Here is a 24532-nt window from a genome sequence, read left to right as displayed (position 1 = left end):
GAGAAAGCGAATGCTTTTATTTCCCGGGATACAATCACCGTGATCTAGCTCGCGGAATGAAATAACAACGACTGCAATGGAAACGGAGAAAAAATTGATGGAAACAAAAAATAAAATAGAAGAGGGGTTACTAGAGTGCGTAGCCTTTTCACGGAGAAATGTGATTATGAGTGATTCCCGGCAATATCCACCCTCGACTAGAGGACAAAATCGAGTCGGGAAAATTCACTTGCCGAGGAAATTAAAAACAGTCGCCCAGACCCCGTTGAACGTTTTCACTAATGGCTGGCATCGTTCATGTCAATATGGCCCATTGCTCGTATTACCATATTACTGCTTTTAGAATAAGCAGAGCGCTCGATACGTATATATGTATATAGTTGAAGCATTTGTAATTTTTTTCAACGTATCATCAATGATAAATGAGAAACAATTAGTAGAGAGCCATTGAAAAATCAGTTGAGATATTGCTGAAGAATGACTGTCATTTTAAAGGTAATATTAAAATGTCATTCTATTTTATAGCTTAGTAATTTCACTACAAAAAATATCATGAATAAATTTTTTCACTTTTTTATAAATATTAATACCTCTTTGTTTTTCATTCAAGTATTTCTTCCTTTCAATTATTATTTTTTTTTCCTTGAATAAACTATTTATTCTTCCTAAATTTATTTCAACAATAAATTGTATTTTTCTAATAATCCACTTATTTATGTCAGTTAATAAATAAATACACAAAGGAAAATTGGACGTGTGCACTGATACTAGTAATTCACATAAATATACATTTAATGTACTAAATGAGTGATGAAGGACTGATCCTATAATAGACTGAAAACACAAGTAACAGAGTGAGAAGTAAACTTTACAAAATATCACACACTAGGAGGTCACGAATCTTTCAACTTTCCATTTCGATTCTGTTCACAAATGAATCAAATAATAGTGGGAGGCTCTTCTCACACGTGTCTAGTCACGTGTTAGATAATTAGATATTCTTTAGGGCGTACATTAGGTGGTCATACTAACCCTCTTTCTATTTTCACCTCTTATATATATATATGTATATAATGGTTCAAAATCGTATTTTATTAGATACTACCACTTGGTTCATTTTGTTGTTTTTCCCTTTACCCTTCTCTCCACTCACACACACACACACCATCTTCCCTCTTTACCTTTATTAATCGTCGATGAATCTAACAGCGGGATAGCGTGTTACTTGATTCATCAAGAGACATCCAACGGAAGCCATCACTTTTAGCCCTTGAGTCGGAATAAGAGTATAATAAATAAATAAACATAAAAACTAATCCAAGCTAATGATTGCATTTTATTTATTATTGTTTTATTTCATTCTCATCATTCGAATAATACCCGTGTGAACCTTTTATCAGCAATTGTCAAGGTAAATAATAAACAAGAAAACAATTATTTATGTAAATAAAATTACATGATGAGTGAAAATCATTTAGTTGATAATTTTCGCCACGCGTTTAATATTTATTTATTTTTTTTTACCCTTGTCATTTTCACGTCTTTAAACTTTTATTTGATCAACACCACGCCCTTAAAATCAACTAATGAACACGTGACCGATGTCCAAAAACAAGCGTATAATACCAACCCGATGATAGGATAGAATGGCATTTTTACGCTTCTGTAATTTATGGTTATTGTTGGCATATAAGAACACACAGTGCGCGAGTAATTTGAAAAATATTTTTTTTTCTTTACATGTCACTCTTCTTTTCTATCCATACTCATTCATTTTTCATCCTATACACAATCCTCACGATTAAATGTTAATATAAATTCATTAAAAAAAGTGGATTTTTATTTTGTAAAGCTTTAAAATTTCCTACAACAACATAGTTGATATGTGATCATGGTAGTAAAATAAAAAAAAAAACTGCGGAAAATGTGTATGCATTGGTTAGAAAAAATTAAACAGAACCAAGGGTTAACTGTATACAATATCTAACCCTTCCTTTACTTGTTCTGCACTCTCTCATCGTGGCTCGCTGAGTGATTAAAAACAATTACCGTTTCTACGGTGCCATCGTTCGTCTACCCTTTCGTCCGGGTAATGAGCAAGGGTAGGATCGCATCAGGGTTGACTGGAAAAAAAAGTGTGTATATATATATGCATATAACCAAAGCATCTGAGCCCTGTGGGTAATGTGGTTGGATTCGAGCACTCAAGCGATCCCCTGTCATTTCCGTGAAACATTTGTATGAAAATATTCGGCATACCCTGGTGTAGAATGATCGCGCGAAGGGGAAAAAGCCAAAGGATAGAATCGAGTTGGCCTGGAGGTTGTAGTTTTGACGATTGTTAAAGTCGGTAGTCAGTAGATAATGCGTGAGCTTGCTAAGGGGGTAAGTGGTGATTGTAAAGTAAAGGATGTCACGACTAATCTATTGAATTAATTTTTTTTCTTCTGAATCACAGACAATTTACTCACAACGACTTTAAGGTATAAAAATGTTAATTGTGTTTTAGAGTCATTCAAGTGGAAAAATAGCTTACGATTGTCGCAATGATTTAAGATTATTGGGATCGTTAACAGTCTGTTTCAAGATTGAATAGTTTCACTATGGGGATTGAAATAAATTCTTTCTCAATTGTCATCAATTAATGGAATATTTGTGTCTATTTCCTACTTTATATTCATACACTTTCACCCGTTTAAAGAATAAGGCACTGTTCAATTCATAAGAAAAAGAAAAAATTAAATTAAAACCTAATGTTTTAATTCATTTGTTTTTCAGTTAAAATTGTTTAAGATAATAAAAAAAAAATCCAATTTAAACTAAATTATCTAACTTAGGCACTATTCACTCTAATTATTATTCATGAAAAAAATATGCCCATGTGTTATACAGCAAAAGAAGAATAATTTAATGAATAAAAGTAATTAAACAATTTACCTACAGATGAAGATTTTAGTCAAATCGTTTTATGTTTATTGCATGTCTCTTATACTGCTATTTTCATCTTACTTTATCTCCACCGTTCTTTTCATTCATTATTATGCATTACCACATAGCTCCTATATTAAAGCCCAAAGCGAGTAAAATGCTTGTGTGATTAAAAATACTGTCATAGGGATTCCGACATTCATAGAATATTATTTGTGCTTTGACGGAAAATTTTATTTTACTCTGCGGTTTTTTTTTTCTTTATAAAATATCCCATTATTATTTACTCAAATTTCTGTAGAAAGAAAAAAAAACTCTTGATAAGTTATCTATTGTATAACATATATAATAATTCAAGATTATATTTAATTACTTTTCATTTCTTTATATCCAAAACATCAAAGGAATTCGTCTGTGTCTATATATACCTTATAGATTTTCAAACCAGAAAAAAAGACGCACGCATGATATGTTACATATAAAAATATTATTACCTCTATAGAGAGAGAATCAAAGAAAAGACGAAGGAAAAAGCAAAAAAGGAGAAATAAAGTTCACAAATGAGGTGGAGAATTTTCTTCTTTATATACATATAAATTGAATGTTTGTGTATTACTTTGCAGTACGTTTTTTTTTTCATCTTTCCATTTTACGTTATTCATGTCTCTTTCATTTTTCTTTATGTATTGCCTCTCAGTAGCCATCATAATATGTACGGATATTTGCATGCGAAATGGATCTCGGTATAACTTGGACACACAACATCTAAAGGAATGAATTATTGGGACAGTTTGTAAACGATTTGTATCAGTAGTAGTCCAGAAGAAGATTTCATGAATATACTGGTAGCGAAACAAATATATATATGTACTTATTCGTATATGCTATCATAGCAGAGTATACCTTTCGTTCGTTGAGAGAACACACATTGTCGTATGCAAACAGCAGTTTAATCTCGTATTCAAATATCCTGTGGTACCATATGTTAAGTTATATTATTTTTTTTATCAATTTTACTCATTCAATTTTCGCTGTTTAATGAAAAATATTTTTTACTATTTCCCGGATGAAAATGATTCAATTTTGAATTAGACGACAGTTGTTGTATTATTTAAAATTAATATTATTCAATGAATTACTTTAGTCTTTTTAAGTTTTTTAAAATATTGTACTATTAAGTAGTGAATAGTATTTTTATGGTTGATTCTTGATCATTCATTCACTTGTTGTTAAATATAAATTTATTTTATATACATAATTAATTCAATTGCAATTTTCACAGTCAATTAACTTCTGACATTTATCGAGTTGGAGAGCGAAAAAATATACTGCTGATCAAAAAGATATTACATCATTTTCCCAATTTCCATATTTCCGGAAAAATTCAACCGGAATTATTGATTTTGGCTGTCAATAAAATCAGTGGTCCATTTATAGGGTGCCTTTAAGCATATTTTAAACTAAAATGATTTAGAGTTTGTGTATTTTAAATTCGAAAATCGGATGCAAACACAATCAAATTTTGGGTTCTCTAAAGGGAAGTAGTCGCCTAGAATCCTTCCCTCTTTTTTCCTAGAGAGAGAGAGAAATAGATGAATGAAAAGAGATGGATATAAAGTGTGGAGAAATAGACGAACACTTGACAAAAGACACTACCGCATCATTTGATTTACCATTTTACATTCAAAAGAAAAAGCCAAAATGATTGGCAGGAATCAATATGAAGGATCATATGAATGTGTACACACAATAAATATATATGTATATTTATTTGGTGATGCAGCTTTCACACATGACTCTATGTGATGCTCTATGTACTTTTTTTTTTTATAAAGTTACATTTACCGTGAGACAGCAGGAAAGTGTCATGCCTCGTCAGTTACGAAAAAAATGAAGTGTATCTTTTTATTCTCTCTTACTTATATTTTCTCACTCTGAGGGAGAATATAATCAATGATATACAAGTTTTTATATACAAGTCATCCACTACATTATTCGTCTCCACAATTTGTTAAATCTACATTTGAGTTTTTTTTTTTTTTCATTTATAACAATATTATGTGGCGGAATGTTACAAGGATTATAGCCTTTTATTAAAAAATAAATCATTTTTATTGGCTATGAATAAATAAAATGAAATAAATTTGCCAATTTCATGAAATCATTCTCATCTGTTATTTTGAAATATATAAAAAAAATATTTTTATGCATATATTAACTTTTTCATAAATTTTTCCTACAAAATACAACTTTGACTTTTATTTTAACTTTAATATTTTTTTTTTTCAATTTTTGTTGAATTAATTTCTAATAACTAGACTGTCAAAAATATCGTGAGTTGATTGATATTGAAAAAAATCGTTTTCCTAGTGTATTCCATAAAGGGATTGAAAATTAATCTATCTAATATGTTATACAAAAAACATGTTATTTTGGAAAAAATGCAAATCATTGAGTTGTCCCTGGAGTGATGAGGCATAGTGTCGGTTGGAATAATACGAGAAAGATATTGCGGATGTAAATGACATTCAAATTCAGCCGTATGCGTAGCAAAATGACAAAAATATATGTTTCGGGTTTGTGAAGGGCTGTATCTCGACTGCTGTAATTGGCTGGTATTCAGATATGAGGCAATTGAATTGTACTACAATTTTCGGAACCATAGTAGACATTCGTTTGAGAGGGTTCACCCCTAACTTCAATCGATCCTCTTTTCATTTTCGCATTATCTACATATGTTGTTTTCTATTTTTTTCATTACTGTTATTATCCTCATTATTAATATTGCTATTGTTTTACATGTACATATTTTATGTGCTCATTAGATAATAATTGTGTAATCATACTTTTGAAAAGAAAGGTAATTTAAATAATTTCATAGACAAAAAAAAACAAATTCAGAAAAATATTTTCCTTTTTTTTATTAAATTATGGAAAAGTATCCTTTTGAAAAAAATAATAGTCAGATAAGAAATATAAAATCTTGCTAACTCAAAGGTCCATATCAGTTTACCCCCATTTCATCTCAATCATTTTGAAATCCAAGACTTTAACGTTATTCCCTAAGGATATTTTTCGAGTTACTAGACAGAATTTAGCATCTTTCCAAAGTATAAATACGAAATGTAAAACAACAAAGTATTGTAACTAATTATTCAAAGCAAGTATGTTTATTTTATATACGATGAGTATATTTTAAAATTTATAACTTGCATATATCTTGAAAAATATAGAAAAAAGGGAAGATAAATAGTTATCTGTCAGAATTTTTGTGGACCAATTTTTCACGATGGTACGACGCGTAAGAACAAGGAATAGAAACGACTACATAAACATTTTTCAACCACTCACATGGAACGATGTGAGGAGGTGACAAAGCTTTTTTTTTGTGTGCGTATTCTTTTATTTAGATATACGAATATCGATATAACCCGAGGGAGATATAAAGGATATATGTCGGCTTAAGAAATAGCCGTCGATTTCCTTAAACCGTTGCTCAGTTGCTAGATCATAATATGCCAAGTATCACCCATCAAAAAATACCACTAAGTCAATCTACTCACCATGCAAATAAAACTTATTTATTGTCATGCAAGTTCAAGCTTTTTTCTGTGCAAATGAAATATTTTACAGAAAAAAAATATTTTTATTTATATACTATCTTTTTTAATCAATTTTTTCCACACTCTTAAAACCAATAACTCACTGTGCAAACCATACTTTTTTTTTATTATAATAAAAAAGAACATAACAAAACAAATACATAACAAACTTTTTTTCTGTTCTTAAATAACTTGTACAGAAAAAAAATGTTGATAAAATATTGAGCATAATAATATCTTGAAACATTTATAGTATTTACTATTTCTTTCTGTGCCTACAAAAATGTTTTACAGAAAAAAAATAATATTTTTATTATTATTTTCAACTACAAAAGCATTAGATTTTTGATCTACCTTGGATCTACCCTAGATCTAGAGTTTGGAGCTGCTACAAAAATTTTTTAATTTATCCTTTACATAGGATAATATATATTCATATAAGAAAGATAATCTCAAAAATGAAAAAAATAAAAAAAAATAGATAAAGCAAATCACCAAGCATAACGATATTTTAAGATGAAATCGACGGCTTCTTAATTTTTTTTTCATCTAAAGAAAAAAAAGAATAATTTTTCCATTATCATAGTTGTCATATTAATTTTTCATGAAATCATAAAGTGCTTTTGCCTCTCCTATTTTATCAGATTCCAAAAAAAGGGCCGTTATGCTTGAAGGTGTCGTTATGCTCCATGGTTTTCCATCATAAACGACTGAGAAGGTACTCATTTATCTGTGAGTCCGAAAATTACAGTGATCTCCGGACAAATATCCGTCAATCTATCGCACTTTACACCCTGACGCGAGAGAATCTCTAGTGGTAAGCACATAAACGGTCGACCGGAAATGAGTCAAAGAACCGGACATAAGTGAGATTTTCTCTATAAAATTTTGTGGGATCATAAGAAGAGCTACGTAACGTCCATATACACATCAGTACGTACATATGTACATCAAACAAAGATCCATAGAGGCGGAATGAAAATCAAAGAGTGAAGATAACATGCAGGTATCCACAGGGTAGAGCGAGAAAGAAAGCGAGAGAGAAAGAGAAAACGTGTCTAGTGCAACATTTGTCGGACGTTAATGAGCGGTGGTTGCTGGTCACACCATCACGTCACGCCAACCCCTTATAGAAGAGGAACGAAAGGGGAGAAATACAATAACATATATGTATAAAGCTGTACATATACCTACATACATAACGTTTGATCGAAAGTATATACACGTGTGTACGAGGAAGAAAAGCAAAGGGGACAGAGGGGGAGCCCCATCGTGAGACCATCTTTATATCGAAACACCATAGTGTATTCACCAACCCTTATACATACGAAGACACGTGACTGCTTTATAGTAAACGAAGGGCGGAAAGAAGACAACTCGAAGAGTACGATTTATCTATTGACCGTGAAGCGGGTACTCAAGCGTTTTGATACAGCCAAACTTATTCAGTTACAATTATTATAGTGCTGCAACCAAACTCATGTAACATAAATATGCTTCTATTATTGTCATATTCCACATTCAAGTTCTATAAATATTTTCTAGCATACCTGGATCAAAGGCCACCCCATAAATATCAACAAGCTTGTGGTTATAAGAGACGTTAATTGTATTTATTAATTTATTTGTTTATTTATTATAATAAATTATAATTATAGAGCTAAACGTATGAATGAATTAATCAATGTAAATAATAATAAATGTGTATAAGGATAAATGAATGCAAAATATACGTTTCATATTTAATATTAGGTGATCAATAACGTGTGGAAAAAAATAAGCATTAAGAATGTCATAAATCATGTGATAGGACGTATATAGCTCTATCGCGAAAGGGATAAATGCGTAACAACATGAGTTACATATGGGATTCCGTGACAGAGTAAAGGATTGTCTAGGGCGGTGTTAGACACGCGTACTTACTGATGGTGAATTATATACAATATGTATGTACATATCAACTCTTTATCTACAGGGTGTGTCTTTATATAATCTAATCGGCTACAGATATACATACGTGTAATGTAACACTCAAAATGAAGAGAGTTATAATTTAATAATGAAATAGATTTAATTAGTTGTTTACTTCATTAGGGATATTATTTTACATCCATTAACTGATAAATATTCTCTTAAAAAAAAATAATAATAATTAAAAATAAAACTTTTCACTCTTTAAATTATTTTTAAGTTAAAAAGTAATATGGAATACTTCTGGAAAATTTTCTAAAAATTATTTCTTGCGGAAATAATAAAGATGTTTTTTTTTTTCATTAAATGACTCATTAAGAGAAACTTTTAACGATAGAATATTTTTTTTAGATCTAGACCCATTCACTGTTATTATTAGATAGAGTGTAAAAATTGGTAACACTGTAAAATGTTTACGGGCAGATTGACAAACAGAGACTCGTACGAAATGTGATTCTAACGGAACCAATAATAAGAGTGGGACAATTTAATAGATGGCTATTAAAAGGAGAAAAAAAATTTTATTAGAAATAATAATGATTGTGTGAGTGAAAAAGAAAAATGATTGTCAACTTAGGAATAAATCATTAACTGTCGTCACATTATATAAACCGTCACTTCCAATCATTAAAATCTAAATGATTATTGTAGCTTTTTAAGAAGCGAAGTAAGAGTCAAGCCGTGCGGAAAGTCTATACATTTATCTATAAGAGAAGTCATACGCCTCGGGATCTCGTTCTGCTCAATTTCACCGATTTTACGTCGTCTTTGTATCGGTTTACGGTTCTTGAAGCACAAACTACCAAAGTATCATTAGCGTTACTGTCAAACATTCACCTTTGTCGTTATATTTATTATCTTTTGCCTTTTACCTGGACCTCGCTGAATCAACCCTACTCGTATTGCTGTTATGTTGTATAATATAACTAAAAAGATATAATACCACTAGTTTTATGAATGTTGACTCGGGCAAATACAACCCCGGATTTTATTTATTGACAAAACCTATGCCATCGTCAAATTATATTTAGCGAACATAATGTTACTGTGCCATAGAAAAGATGACACATTCACAGATAATCCTGCAACTGATAAATCATTATTATATAATGCAGTTCCGGTGAATGAGTTATTTTAAAGTGAGAGTCTTTTATCATGTTTGCCATTTTACTTTACAGCTAAGTTACCGCAATAAAAATTTTTTTTATTCTATTATTACCATTATTATTTTTATTGAATCAATTGAATGTACCACAAAAAAAATGTCATTAATACTATTGAAGTTTTTAAAATTATTTAATTATTTTTAACCTTTTTTCTAATGCTGATAATTCATTTAAATAATATTGCACTTATTAGGTTCCCTAGGAAAAAATTATTGAATGCTTTTACATAGTATCTAGATGTTGACAAAGTAAATGGTATTATTACTTAAATTGTTAGACATCTAAAGACTCTGTGAAAAATTGAATTAACTTTAGGGATTCTTCAAAAGTATCCACTGTCAAGAAATCATTATATGAATACCTTTTTTTTGCTTATACCGACCCTTATCGTTTTTTTTTCTTTTATGGAGAATTAGATTCTATATAAATAGCATCAAACAAGTTAGCAAAAAGCAATGGAAAAAGCAATTTTTTTTACTGAAAAGTAAGGTGTAAATGTATAAGCTATATTTATATATATCGAAAAAAAAATACTCTAGGGTAAAATATTGTGAGCAAGAGGGAATAAAACACCCTGATAGAATAAAAAGGTCCAGTAGGAGAGAGAAAGAAGAAGTGGTGATCTACCGAGATATGTTTTATGGTTTCGTAATGTGAAAGGTTGACCAAAGGGTCTGAGACTTTTAGTTTCGGTCAAGTATAATGCACGGTTTTCCTGTACTTTATTCATGTATGGTGAATATAATATCTACCAAAAGACTATTACTGATATTTTTTTTTTCATCTCTCTGTTAAAGTAGAGTAATGAGCCTCTGGACTACTGAATTCCACCCCAATAGCACCATCTATACAACAATTAAGGGGTTGAAATTCACTTCCCTTTTTACTACAAGTATGTTTTTAATTTTATATATTTATCATGTCAGCTGAAAATGTATGATATTTGAGGAAAAAAAATTCCTAAAAAGTGAGCAGATGACCAAGTGAGCGAAATGGTTCTAAAAATGTAATTACATTAAAGAATAATAAATTGTATGATGTAAGTGAAAAATGTGTTTTTTTTTGACACTTTCACTAAGAAATAAAAGGGTTTATGGCATTTTATTTTATTTCGATAAAAGCTTCAAAATGAAAAAAATTATATCTCTAGGGTAAACAAGAAATGGTGAGATTCCTTTTTGAAAAATGAACTTTTTAAAAAAGTATTGAGTTAAGTGCAAAAAAAAATTTTTTCTTTGAGAACGTTATTATCCCTTGAGGATTACTTCAAACTGATTTTTAAGAATACTCCAAATTCAGCACTTTAAATATTCTTAATTATTGAAAACCTTAATAATTCTTTCTACAATACTTTCAAGTGTAATTTAATTAACTAACAAATCAAATAAATACAAAAAATATCTTTAAAAAAATTTAATAAAATAAACGGAGTGCTAAATGTGATAAATAAAATATTTAAAATAATTCTCAAAAAAAAATTTTAAAGGGGTTGAAGATTAATTAGTCAGAAAATAACGACGAGATTTGATAGTAACGAGAATTTCAGAGATGTCCGATGTATAATGAAAAAGTGGGTAAAGTGACAAGACGAGAGAATATAAAAAAAACGATTGTTCAGTAGGGTCAATTTTTCTGTTCTGACATCGCTTGAGAATCAAGGTCTATTCTTTTGGATACTCGAGAAGATTAGACTGTCACAAGCTTTTCCACGTTTCAGAGTAAGCCGCGGGCGAACGCATGGTCGTGAACGAAAGAAAGGACAAAATGAAAGAAGGATACTTGGTGCAATAGTTTCCCCTCGTCAGTTGAACGTGGGACCGCCGCATCGAGTGACCGTATCCACTCGAAACAAAAATAATTCTGTCTTTTCGCAACAGAGACACGGGTATAAGCCCTTGACAATGGAGAAGATATTTTCTCTAATGAACCAAGATGAGTGGCCCTCTCCAGTGCCAATTACACTTCAACGATGTTTTCTATGTTCAACCTGCTACTCTCGACTTCTACTACTGTCGCTTCAAAATCTATAAGAAAATACCGACAAATTGAACAACTCGAATTCCCTTTCATTTTTTTTTCCTTCTTAATTGATAACAAACTCTTCTCATGATTTATTACCAATTAACTTTAACAATGTTGATCATCATTAAAAAATAAACAATATTATTTTTACAATCCTCTCATCTATGATGAGTGAGGTAAAAGCTATTATAACAAATCATAACCTCACCTAAATAAATAACAATAGTGCAGTCAACTCAAGAACTTTTCTAAGGACTTGTAATTATGATATAGTTTATAAAAGTTCAAACAAATAAGTGAACGAAGATACAATTAAATCTAAATAGTATTCAAAATAAAGGCATCATATTATTTTGAATACAAGAATAAATGAAAGAATTTATTAAATGAAAATAAAAGCCTTCTTGTAGAGAAAAAAAATTTTAATTTCAAAATTAAGAACTGTCTTATTAAAAAAAAATGGATTCTAAATTCTTGACACCCTAGAACATTAATACATCCATTATGTTCCCTTAATTGATCCCAGACGATCTTAAATCATGTAAAACATCTAATAATTTGAATATTATGATTGTTTGATTACCTTCATTAACCCACAAGGCAAAAGGAAATGGACTCCCCCCTTATTATCAGTGGTTATTACCATTGATTTAGGTCTCAATGACTTGAATCATTTATTTCTCCCTATTGTATCTATTGTATATGTATACATATAAGAGACATATAGTAATGAGCGGTTTCGCACGCTTGGCAGTTGGCATTCAGTTCGTCTTAATTTAACGTAGATTACGCAGATCACAATAAACCAAGTTGATAGGGTCACTCCGCACCATAAGCCTTGATTAACGGATTTAATTATAGGATTGCACGTGTATTAGTATAAGTACTGCGTACAGTATATGTATATACATATAGACAATGCTGATGCGTGATGAACATGAGAGTGAGAGACGCGATAAGAGATGGTGAGGTTTTAGTAGCAGGGTAGAACTTGGTGGTCATTATGGTAAAGGACTTAGATAGAGTCGCTCTAAATACTCGGTATTTATTAAAATTTACAGCTAGACTAGACTACATATGCAAGAAAGGTCAACCAAATACTGCTACCCTAAGCTTATTGATGAAGAACAATGACAAGAAGATAATATTTGAATTTGTGATATGATTTAATAAACGTAATAATGTTGATATTGCGAATATATTACCTAAAATCTAATATCATATTGAAAATATTTTTTAAGGTTTCATTAGAAACCCTCATAGTGAAGTTGGTTTGTTCATTTGCTGATGGTCTACCTCCAGGATCAAAGTCAATTAACAAAGCAGAAAGTCTCACATTCCATGTAAATATTGATAATATTGTAATATGCTTTTACACTTGGCAATTTTTTTTTTTCTTTTTGATAATGTGAACTAAAAGTAATAGCTATTTCCAACGTCTTATCTTCGGGGACCAATGAAATCACGGGTAATCTAACGTTATGCAGATTTTGTGGTCACTACCCGGTAAAGAGATTTGCATATGAATGCATACGAAAGGTGCGTGGGACAACTGAAGCTGCTTTGTACATAAAGCAGTTCTCGAGATGATGCTAATCGAGGGTTCTTGTCTATGTATATATACTCCAGTAAACTGAATTCATGGCTCACTTAGTTTCCTTCATATGAATATAAAGTTTTACATTCATGTTAGATCAATTATTTGATCAATCAATTAGGGAAACTTGAGACATATTGGCTTTTATAGCAATTTCATTAACTAAACTCTATTTAAACTTGAAGAAATAAAATATCATTTAAATAAATGACAAAAATTTTTATGATGCATTATTGTTCTGAGTAGAATGAAAGAATGTCTCTTTCGTCTACATACGACCTGGCTAAAATTTTCATCGTACCGACTGCTCGATAAATTAACAAATTAAATACAGTCAGAGGGTGACAATTGTTGTTCGTATTACATTGTAGTTGAGAGAAAAGCAGACAGCAAGACAAGGGAGTACGAAAGAGAAGCTGGTATTACTGTAAAGGGGTGCGCACCCTCTGATTAAAAATTCTCGCGTGGTTAAGCCTCTGATAATGATCTTCCCTAACCCTTCGGCCCGTAGGGTTTAATACAGTATAGAGTAAAAGCGATTGTACTTACTCAGTCAGCGTGTACCACAGTGCCGCCAAGCAAAGAGTATGAAATGGCTCGGAGGGTCATCTTGCGCATCAAGAGTTAACGATTGGACAGATCTACTATTATATTTCTTGCTTTTTCACTTCTTTTTCCTGTAAATTTAATTACTTTACTACGATTGTTGAAGAGAATTAATTTAATGATTTTTCTTTTTTATTTCTTTCTAATGGTAATAATACAATCTAATAATTACACATACCTTTATACACTAGAGTTTACAGTGATTAAAGTGTTTGACATCAAGGCATTCTTGATTATGTACTTATCCCTTTGACACATCGAGATATTAATTAAAAGACGAGTCAAACGTGGTATTAATATTCAAAGAGATTAATTGAATTCCAAAGTGCCACTTAAAAATTTATAACTCGCTGTCAGAGATGTTTGATGGACTGGAAAGATGACGGTTACACCAATTTTACATCTGAAAAAGAAAATTAAATTGAAATTTAGCACTTCATATTATGTATAAGAAGTTTAAAAATTATTGTTAGTTATTATTAATGATATTTTAATTATTTTATAAAGTTATTTCAAGCAATTTAAAATTACTTGACTATTTCAATAATTAATTTAAAAAAAAACAGTTGCAAACACGTGTTCTTTATTGACATCAGTACAAAGCAACAATGGTGGTAAAAATTAAACCCATTTGTTATTCAAGACATATCAGGTAAGACGCAGGTTAAATACAACCCGTTAAAATTTGCGTATATATGTGGTTAATATATCTACCTGTTTTTAAGCTCATTTAAATCTCTATTCACATTTAAATACCAAGTTAACGAACAAGGTGGTTTCGTAATAAATGACACGGGCAAAAAGTCGTATGCAAGCGTTCCCCTTTCGGTTAATTATTCAAGCTAAGGGGGTTGTAAGCAGATTGGTTATTCCCTAAACCCTATCTCGGATACAACAAGGGCAGTGTCGTTGAATGATCCTGGGTATTCGTAGTATAGTAGACTAGACTAGTAAGAGACATGGAGAATAAGAGAGCAAAGAGAAGGCAAACGGACTAAGTCTGACATGCAAAAGAGACTTTAAACCTCCCTTACTTAGGTAGCTGGTGGTGTCTGTGATTAGAACTAAAAATATGCTAAGCATCTTTTCCAATTATCGTGCCCACAGGATACTTTAGATGCGTACGACAATAATCCATGTTTCGAAATTGAAGACCATTAGTTGCTTGTAATATTCATTCAAGTCTGAGCCACTAATTTAGATCATGGTCATAGTTGTTTATTGATGATGCTGGTCCGATTAATATAAATCTTACGCACATATATACTTGTCAAAAGAGAATAAATGAAGAGGGAAGCTAAGTTGAACGACCAAAAATGAGGATAGGTATTGCCGAAGAATCGTACAGAAGAAACATTGTCGTTAACTTTTATGACACCATTAACGTTCACGTCTTCCGCGATTCTAAGACCCTAGACTGGACATCATGACGTCAGTATGTGAGAAAAAGGGAAAAAGAATAAGGAGGAACTTTTACAGAAAAACGAATTACTGTGGCTATAGAGGATGTATATAGCTGGGACAAATATAACTTACACTTTTTACAACTCTTCCTTTCTCTCTCTCATTCTTTCATTATATTATTCTTCTCAATTTGACTTTTGCTACCAACTTTTCCAAGTAACTTTCAATAAAAGTATTCAATTGAAAATTTTTAGCTTTACAATGAAAGTAAATCTGTCGGATGGAGTCATAAAAATAATCGATATTGGCTGAAGAAAGAAGAACTTCACTCAGGGCTAATAAAAGTTCTTATTTTTATTAAATATGGTGACGTGAACATCCTTAGAATAATTAATTATTTTTTTCATCAACTCAATACCAATAGCAACTAGTAAATTATATTAATTCAAATATTTAGAGCACAATGATATAAATAAATAAAGTTAAACTCAAAGTACACTTTGTTTAAAAATAATAATTATTATTCATCTAAAAAATTAATTTTAACTATCAGTTGTTATAAAATATCCTTAATACCTCACTTGATTCTAATTTAAAAAATTAATATCTTCATTGTATCACCCGGAAGTTGATTAAAAATCAATAGACATTACCAAAATCTCAAATAAAAATATTTACCAACTGTAATTCCCTTTGATCCCATTCTTCTATTAGTATTCATCTGTAGAAACGTCAGAGCAAATGATATGCACTTTTAAAAACAGAAATTATCGATGCTTGAAAAGTGCGGGTATGGGAAGAGTAAAGCGGTTTGGGATTTGAGACGCGTATATCCATATATATATGCTGAGGGTCACGTGTCATCTAACACATCACGCCTAGCTGTCAAGTCACGTGACTGCGTGAAGGGGTTGAGATTTTCCAACCCCTTTACACTATTATAGATTTTCTTTTTATACATATCATCCCTTGGCTCTATTCTGTAGGCATATCGTGGTTGACGGATCATCGTCACGTTAAGTCTGACTGATAATCTCTCGTTGTCTGTTACGCATTTGATTCTGATTATATGAAATATTTTAACGCATTAAATATACGTTACATGTACACCAAAGATAATCACAAAAATAATAATGGATTTTTTATTTTTTAATTGATGCTGGTATGCTGAGAATTATTATCAAACCTTTATATCTAAATTGATGAAAAATATAAACCTCGAAATGTATTACGATGATAAATATGTTTATCATTCGGCAATCAAACGTTTCAGATGACATAACTTGATAGCTTACTGTAAAACCTACGAAGTGAATTAAGGTATCATTTTATAAATCAAATAGTATCATGATATCCTCGACGAAGCTTTTAAAAATGAAAGAAGAATATTCTGTTTTTATAAGATAATGTGAATTGATAAAAGGTTTAATCAATTCTGGTCATCGGTCATATAACCTTGCGCCCTAGTGTATTTTATTTAACATAAGCCCGAGCTTTAAAAAAAGGGAGTAATCTTCTATTTTCGTCGATATATCTGACTCCTTATAAAATCGACCCCTAATCCTAGTGAACATTCGTGAACAATACATCCCTGTAGATGATCGCGGCTGGAAACCACTGCCACTTTACCCGACCACCCTCATTTTCTTTTCCAACACTTCTGCCGTCGACTGAAAAGAAATGAGAGTGATGGATGCCTGGCGTAATCCGTGCTAACTTCCTCCGGGATTTGTCTTACTACTGTATACTAGTGTACTATATATAAATATATATACAAGAGCAGTGACTTTGCCAAGAATTTCTCATTCGTCTTGCTTCCCTCTTCTCCTTATACTCTAATTCAAATCTCGTCTAAAACCTTGAAATCAAGTCAAGTCACTAAGTCTCCTTTGCAAGCATCAGGAAATTGCGCACCCTGAGACACCGCTCTAATTAACATCGTGTTGGACGGCTTAAAAGATTCGACAACGTAGTACTAAAACACCATTTCCCGACTCATCATTAAGATATAAAAGACAGTTGTAAAAGAAAAAAAATAAGTAGCAGCATTTATTCTTTTGAAAGCATTATGTGGAATTTAAGTTATTCTGTCAAATGTTTAAGAAAAAAATAAATTCAAGGATAAGACGTTTTTTTTTTGCAATCAAATAAAGACGTAGATCTAGGGAAGAAAAGAATAAAAAAAAATACCAGCTGCAAAAACAAGAATTTTAAATTTATAATCAAAGTAAAAATTTATTTATTGACTTTTGTTGAATTAATTTAATCAGTTTTCCGGAATTTAGTTTCCATTTTATGCATCAAAATAATGAATTAAATACTTAACGATTGTACAACATAAAACATAATTAAGAAAGTGTCTGTAAAATTGAAGACCTCGAGCTCCAGAGCTTAAAGTCTGAAAGCTGATGGCTTTGAAGGGTCTTTCTACTATAAAGGAAACAATTTCAGTATTTCAATCCAGAAGAAGCAAAATTGTCATTTATGACGGGTATTGTATATTTCGATATATTTATTCACGGATCCAAATATATCTATATGCTACCAAGAAGTCAAATTTTCGCGAATCGTTCTGTAGGGTTACTAACCCCTTACTATACCGGGATTAGTGTGTGCCCCATGTGGTTGGGTACACTGATGGCTCGTTACCAAACAACGACTTGTACGTGGCAACCGACAGATATTACTATTTATGGATACTATTAAGCGATTCTACAGTTTTCCCTGTGGGATCAGCCCTCGTCAGTATAAGAGAACAGCTCGGCATGCATGTCAAAATGGACACACATTTTTTAAACACGAGTCTTTATGGATTTTTATCAATTCAAACTTATATTTATTCCGGTAAAAAAAACTTCCATTATCCAGAATGTTCATGGATGGACATTGTTAACTCTCAACCCCTTGAGATATTGATGGCAATAAAATTGCAAAAATTCCACTTTCACTCTTGAGAAAATCTAACTTTAAATTAAAAAAAACTAAAATATTTCATTCTCTTGTACTAAATTGTGATATGATAATAATAAAGCAATAGTTTTAATGAAACTCCACAATTCGAATAGCTTTTGTGGAATAATAATAATGAAAATGGTCTTGGGAGCGTTGACTCAGGTATTCAAATTAACTACACACTATTATTATTAAACAGGTGGTGTTCTGTCTTTAATTAAGACTCCATCATGATCTTAATATTGTACTGCTATTGTCCAACTATTATCTTATGAGAATGACATAACGCATAACATAACACAATAGATATTTAATAGATTTCTTTCTTTTTTCTTTTTTTTTTTAAATATAAAATGAAATTTCTGCAACGTTAATTTGTTGTAAGATTAAGAATAAAAACTTTTATGAATACATAATGTCATTAAAATTTCAAATAAACTGTGAATTTAAATGAAGACAAAAATAGTAAAGATATAATAAGTACATCGTTATAAAATGAACAATAGAATTAAATGGAGGCTATTAGAAATGTCTGAATTATTTATAGAGACAATTCCACTTGTTTAACAAGACCCATCAATTATTGTTGAAATGAAGATCTAACAGTATAAATTCAGTATTAACTATTATAGGGAGAAATAACAAATGTCCACAGTCTAATAAGTCAACAAGACTCCTCTATGCAACGACGCAAGAACCACCAACTACGTATTAAGATATTTGTCACTTCATTGTTCACATCCGCAGGGTCCAAGCTAAGTTTCATCGTAGAGCTTAATGTCACGCAATTCCTGGCTGACAAAAGCGACGTAGCGCAGATTATCCCTGCTAGAGCGGATGCTCTGTGATATAGTGAATACATATATATCTTAAATGTACCTTCCACAGAAACGAGCGGGTTTTAAGCGAATGTTTGGGCACTTAGTTTGCCTGAGTTTCTAATGTCGAAAATAGAGAATTTCAAACAGAGAATTGCCTGAATACAGCGGAGCATCTTAATTAGTCAGGACGCCAAAACAACCGTATCGTAAGATGACCACCAAGACCTCGGCAACTCGACAGCATTAGTCTCAGCCACCAACGATCCTATACAATTTCGCAGTCAGAGCCATTGCCAGAACGAGAGACTGCATGCTTGAAGAGACACGAAATACATTCGGGATAATTTCATTCCCAGACTATTCGTCTCGAGATGCCACCCGATAGCCAACCAAGGGTGGCCATAAGTCCTGATGAGAAACCGAGCAATAACTGTTAGTCTTCCTGATGCAAATCCTACCAAATATATATAATTTCTCTCACGACGCATGCAAATTTACTTTGCTTTATGTTCGTAAGCTGTACATCAAGGACAAAGCATAATAAATAAAATAAAAAATCGAGTATCAAGGCTTTGTTACATCCTTTACTTTACGAGTGTTTTTTCGGATTTGCATTTGAATTTCTTTGACTAAGATTCATTTCAATTACTTCTTTGACATTTTTTCCTTGTAAATAAGAGTAAAAAAAATCATTATACACCTAAAAATAATTTTTTTAATGTTTTCTTTTTCTTTCAAAATAATTCACAAAAAAAACCAATTCATGCAAACATTTTAGCATGATTTATTTTATTCCAAACATTGTTGTTGAATCATATTTTAGTCCTAAATGATTCTGTTGGAGTTGAAAATATTTAGACATACTATGACTTGTTGAAAAATACGTAGGTGCACTCTGTGTATTTATTCTCTATTTGCTATATGAGAGATTGGAAAAATACTGTGTACTATACAGATACGAAATGACAAAAATATATTGAGTGGGAGCTATGAGTGAGAAATATCCCCGTGGGATGTCATCAAGGAAATTGGATGTGGCATTTTTCAAACCCTGTCTTCGGTAACAAAAGTGTATTTGAAACTGGCTTTTCTTCTCTTTTCTCAAAATGGCTTTGAACCTTATCTCTTCTGATATTAATATACTTTTTGTTGAAATGAGCGAAGTAGTCATTTTCATTTCTCTTTTATTTTTATTTTACAATCAAAGATTTATCTTTGTTATTATGTTATTTATTATAAAATTATTACTTTGTAGATGAAGATAATCTAAAATGTCAATAGAACAACATCAGTATATTCAACCAATAGAAGGAGATGCTTGCCTGGAGGCAACCACCCTCTAACAACTACTCATCAGAGTTTGGATGATTCTCTATCAAAGCAAGACTTGTTGAGATTCTTGTGAGTTTGAAACTTAGAGTGTACAACAACAGCAGTATCATATCTTCTGAATTGAAGCCATGAATAGTAGTTTATTTTTCCTTGGATAATAAATTTTCAACATTTTAAAGAGTTTTAATGAGTTTGGGTAATGTTAGTAGAAGCAGTTGAAGCGAATTTTCAATACAAAAAAAAGGATAATTTATTATAGTACTTGCGTAAGTATCCGTATCTTGCTTATAACATCATGTATAACAGATTGAAAGTTTGAAAGTTGCGAGAATTAGTTGGCAACGTGAGTTTAGAGCCAATGAAAATTATCAGCAAGTTTACCAAAGTCAAGTTTGGTCCAAGGCAAAGCTGTCTTACCGCTTGTTTGGAAATTGTGGCGCGACCAAATTGCAAATGTAGATTAGCCTAAGGGGACGTGTAGTAGTAACCAGGCAAAATCCACTAGGCTTTCCAGTTGGTTCCTTTACGAGAATGCTCGGATAACACGTTGTCCTCGTAAAACCTTACGTACCTAAAGATATTTTCAACTGTGAAATATTTCTCGTCTAATCCACAGCAATATCATAAAGAACGTGAAAACAGAGGCTCGTAACCAGGTATTAGGGATGTTTACAAAATACCAGATACTATTTTGACGTATTTATAGTTTTATGAATAGATTGTCCGACTTGCACCTGGTACTTACTACTAATCTTACATTTTCCTTTATTTTTGCTACTAGAAACTCCTAAATCAACGTTTAAAAATCCTTCCTTTCCATTAAGATTCAGTGAAGATACTTTTTTAAAACTCTTTATGCTTCAAAAAACTTGTTAATAATCAATTTTATTTTTTTAATAATTTCTAAATCATCTTATAATAATTATTTCAATAATCCTAAATGGTCTAGTTTATGAAAATAATATCTATTTATAAATTTAAACTGTATCACGTTATAATTAATTATTAAATATCTATTTTTATGATTGATAACTACATTTCAATTATTAGAAAAAAATTATTTAATTAATTTTTTAATAAGAAGTTGATAAACATTGGTTTCATGATGAATCAATTATGAGAAGCTTTTTCATTTAATTCTCAACCCCCGGGGAGTTCTCTAGGGTATTCATTAGTCCGACCTACTGGTCATCTATGTCCATTATATCTCTATTTGACGAAAAAGTGATTACAAGTGAAAAAAAATCTTGGCTTAAAATCTTAAATAATTAATTTTATCCAAACATATTTTACTATCAATATAAATATCAATAAACATTTTTTTTAACTTCTTTTTTTTTCATCAAGAAATTTTTTTTAATCTTCAATCTACACTTTTGATCATTAAGGTTATTCAAAAATTCATATTTATGAATAATTGATAACTACACATTATCTATTCACATTATCTAATCTAAAACCTGATGCATAAATAATTACAAGCATAAATGTGAATTACATATAATTGGATTGTACTCTCCTGAATATAAATAGAATAACAAAAGCATCAGATGACATCTACATTCAATCTAATCACAAATGCTGACAAGACAAATGTTACCAAGCCATTTATAAATTGTATATATCTCAAATACTTAGGATACATCGAGTCAATTAGCCAAAAAATTGGGTCACTACATTGTGTCATTAATGAATACATAGGAAAAAAATAATTCGATTGAGAGGGAGCACAAGGCAGAGAGATAAGTGAGATAAGATGCCAGTCATCCCCTGGTAATTAGTCAAACGTCAAATGAGTAACATCATCCATTGGTATACAGAACAGCAGTGCTGGTGATGATAGTCATGGTAGTGGTGGTGGTAGTAGTAGTAGTAAAAGTAGCAGCAGCCAGAGTTACTTTAGCCTTATTCTGAAATGCTATTATCCCGTGGGGTATCAGGGGAAAGAAATTTAAGCCCTTGATATCTAACTGACAATATCGAGAAAAAACCTGACATCGTCTACCAGATTTGATTGATTAACTTACAAGAAAACAGGCTGTTACAATTATTTCTGTGCTAACTCATTCGACTTTTCTACTCATCCACTTAAAATCTTTTACTTCTTTTATTTATACCATTATTATCATTATTATTTTTATGCTGCATTAATTATTTAGCAGAGATATTACTTGCTAAAAGCAATCTAATACTCTAATGTACATAATTTTAATTATTTTACATTCTGATAGATCTTTGATGAAATTAATTATTTAAATCTGATTAATGTCTTTATTAATAATTGAACAAAAAGGTTATATTTATGTTTCAGAAAATAAATATAAAATAGAATTTTCCATGATTTTAATTATTGACATTTGATATAAATGACACTGATGTCAAAAATATGCACAAGTGTAATTGGTCAAGAGATAGCACGAGTAACTTATATCTTAGTAATTGAGGAAAAACTTAGATATCATCTAACTGAGATTTGATTGATTAACTTGGGGGAAAATAAAGTGTCGCAATGAATGGTCCAAGAATTATACTTTGCTATGCTTGTACATATATACGAATCCATTCATTTATCATTACCATGCGACAGTGTGATAACGAAAATTCCCTCCTCGAAAGTACTCGACTCTTTGTTAAATGTCACTTCTCGTTCCGCTTCACATTATTTTCACTTCACCATCGTATTTCCAGCTGTCTAAATGCTAAATTATGAATTAAATGATAATTTTTGTCTTCTGATATTATTGAAAATTCAAAAAAAAAAAATTATTTAATCTTTTTCTTACACTATTTAATTATTAAAAAATATTTATCCACTTTAATTTTTAATTAATCTAAGGAAATTCTTTTTTTTACTAAAATGCTATCATTAAAATTTATATTTATTAAATAAAAAATATATTATATTTATATGCTGAACGCATAATGTATATTATGTCACAATTGATACAGTATATTTTTGAAGTATAATTATATACCATGCTTCAACGACCGCATATATATATATATTGAACTCTGGACAGTAGCCATTTATCACTGTCAACCCCCTCGCCACTCACAATCGAATACCTAACGTTCATGAGGAGAACATCATCCATAACAAAGTGAGGGAGGAAAAGAGAAACAGGATCAAATACAAGATTGACTTTTTCATACAAATATCCAACGATATTTGAAGGAAATTCTTATAAATGTAAAACGAGAGTAGTCAAGGGTATAACAATTACTTTCAACATACTTTGTAAAGTAAGGTTAAATAAGCTGTCAATTAATTTAATTGAAGATTAAAGTGGAATTAATTAAAAAGTTTCAAGAGTGTGAGAATTTCTTTTTTAAATTAAGAAGTATTGATTATTTTGTTGCAAGTTTTATAATCCAATAAATTTCGTGAGCACTCCCTAGTGCTTTGTATATATCACCTACTGTCAGAGCTCTTCAATCTTCTTCAACACATCTATGAATATAAACACAAAGAGACAGCAGTGATTTATGCTTGGTAAAAAAGCAAAAAGTTGTTTAAAAGTTAATTAGGATTTTTTGTTTTATTTATCAATCTTTATTTAGACAGTATTTTTATTCTTTTAAAATGGCAAGTTTAAAATTTTTTTCAACTTTTAAAAAATATTAATTTTTTTTTTTTTTGAATGGAAATAACGAACAATAGAGGTAACATTTTACTTCGATGAAGCAGGGTAATTAGAGAGGAAAAAATTCCCGAAGTTTTCAAGAATAAATGAAGCCTCAATAGATTTGCAAGGCTAAGTGTAGATATATGGAGCAATGTTTACATACATAAAGTGTCTTTAAAGAGTCAACACTCATAACAATGTACAGATTGTTCTTATTCATAGTACATAGTACTAGCTTGCATACAAAGTTGATACCAGAGACAAGTATTGCAGAATTTTTGGTTCGATCTCCATGAAATACCTCAAACAAAATTCGATTCATCCGTTATTAAGTTTTGATCCTGCCTTCATCGGGATTATTGCGGTGTATGGAAAAGCCTTCTTCTATTGTTTCACACAAATCTGACATAGTCGTTTGTTTCATCAATACCTTATTCTTTGATCGTTAAATACTGCAGCCGACGGAAGAATTGAAAAATATAATTTTATTTGGAGATTTATTACT

At 30.8% G+C, this 24532-nt stretch overlaps 1 protein-coding gene across 2 annotated transcripts in view; it reads right to left on the bottom strand.

The window, feature by feature from the left end:
• LOC118070309 (uncharacterized) overlaps nt 1–24532 on the bottom strand; it is a 157836-nt gene that overhangs the window by 96399 nt on the left and 36905 nt on the right. For both annotated transcript variants that reach the window (XM_035088848.1, XM_035088849.1), the window contains exons 3-4: nt 14071–14295; nt 13836–13963 (exon numbers count right to left, since the gene is read on the bottom strand). The gene's annotated coding sequence lies outside the window, so the exon portion shown is untranslated. The remainder of the gene's footprint in view (nt 1–13835; nt 13964–14070; nt 14296–24532) is intronic.

The sequence above is a fragment of the Chelonus insularis genome, unplaced genomic scaffold (genome assembly GCF_013357705.1).
Source record: "Chelonus insularis isolate UGA/USDA-ARS -01 unplaced genomic scaffold, ASM1335770v1 contig_568_pilon, whole genome shotgun sequence".
NCBI classification, from domain to species: Eukaryota; Metazoa; Arthropoda; class Insecta; order Hymenoptera; family Braconidae; genus Chelonus; species Chelonus insularis.
The sequence above is the reverse complement of the archived record's forward strand: the minus strand, read 5'-3'. Positions and strand labels throughout refer to the sequence as shown.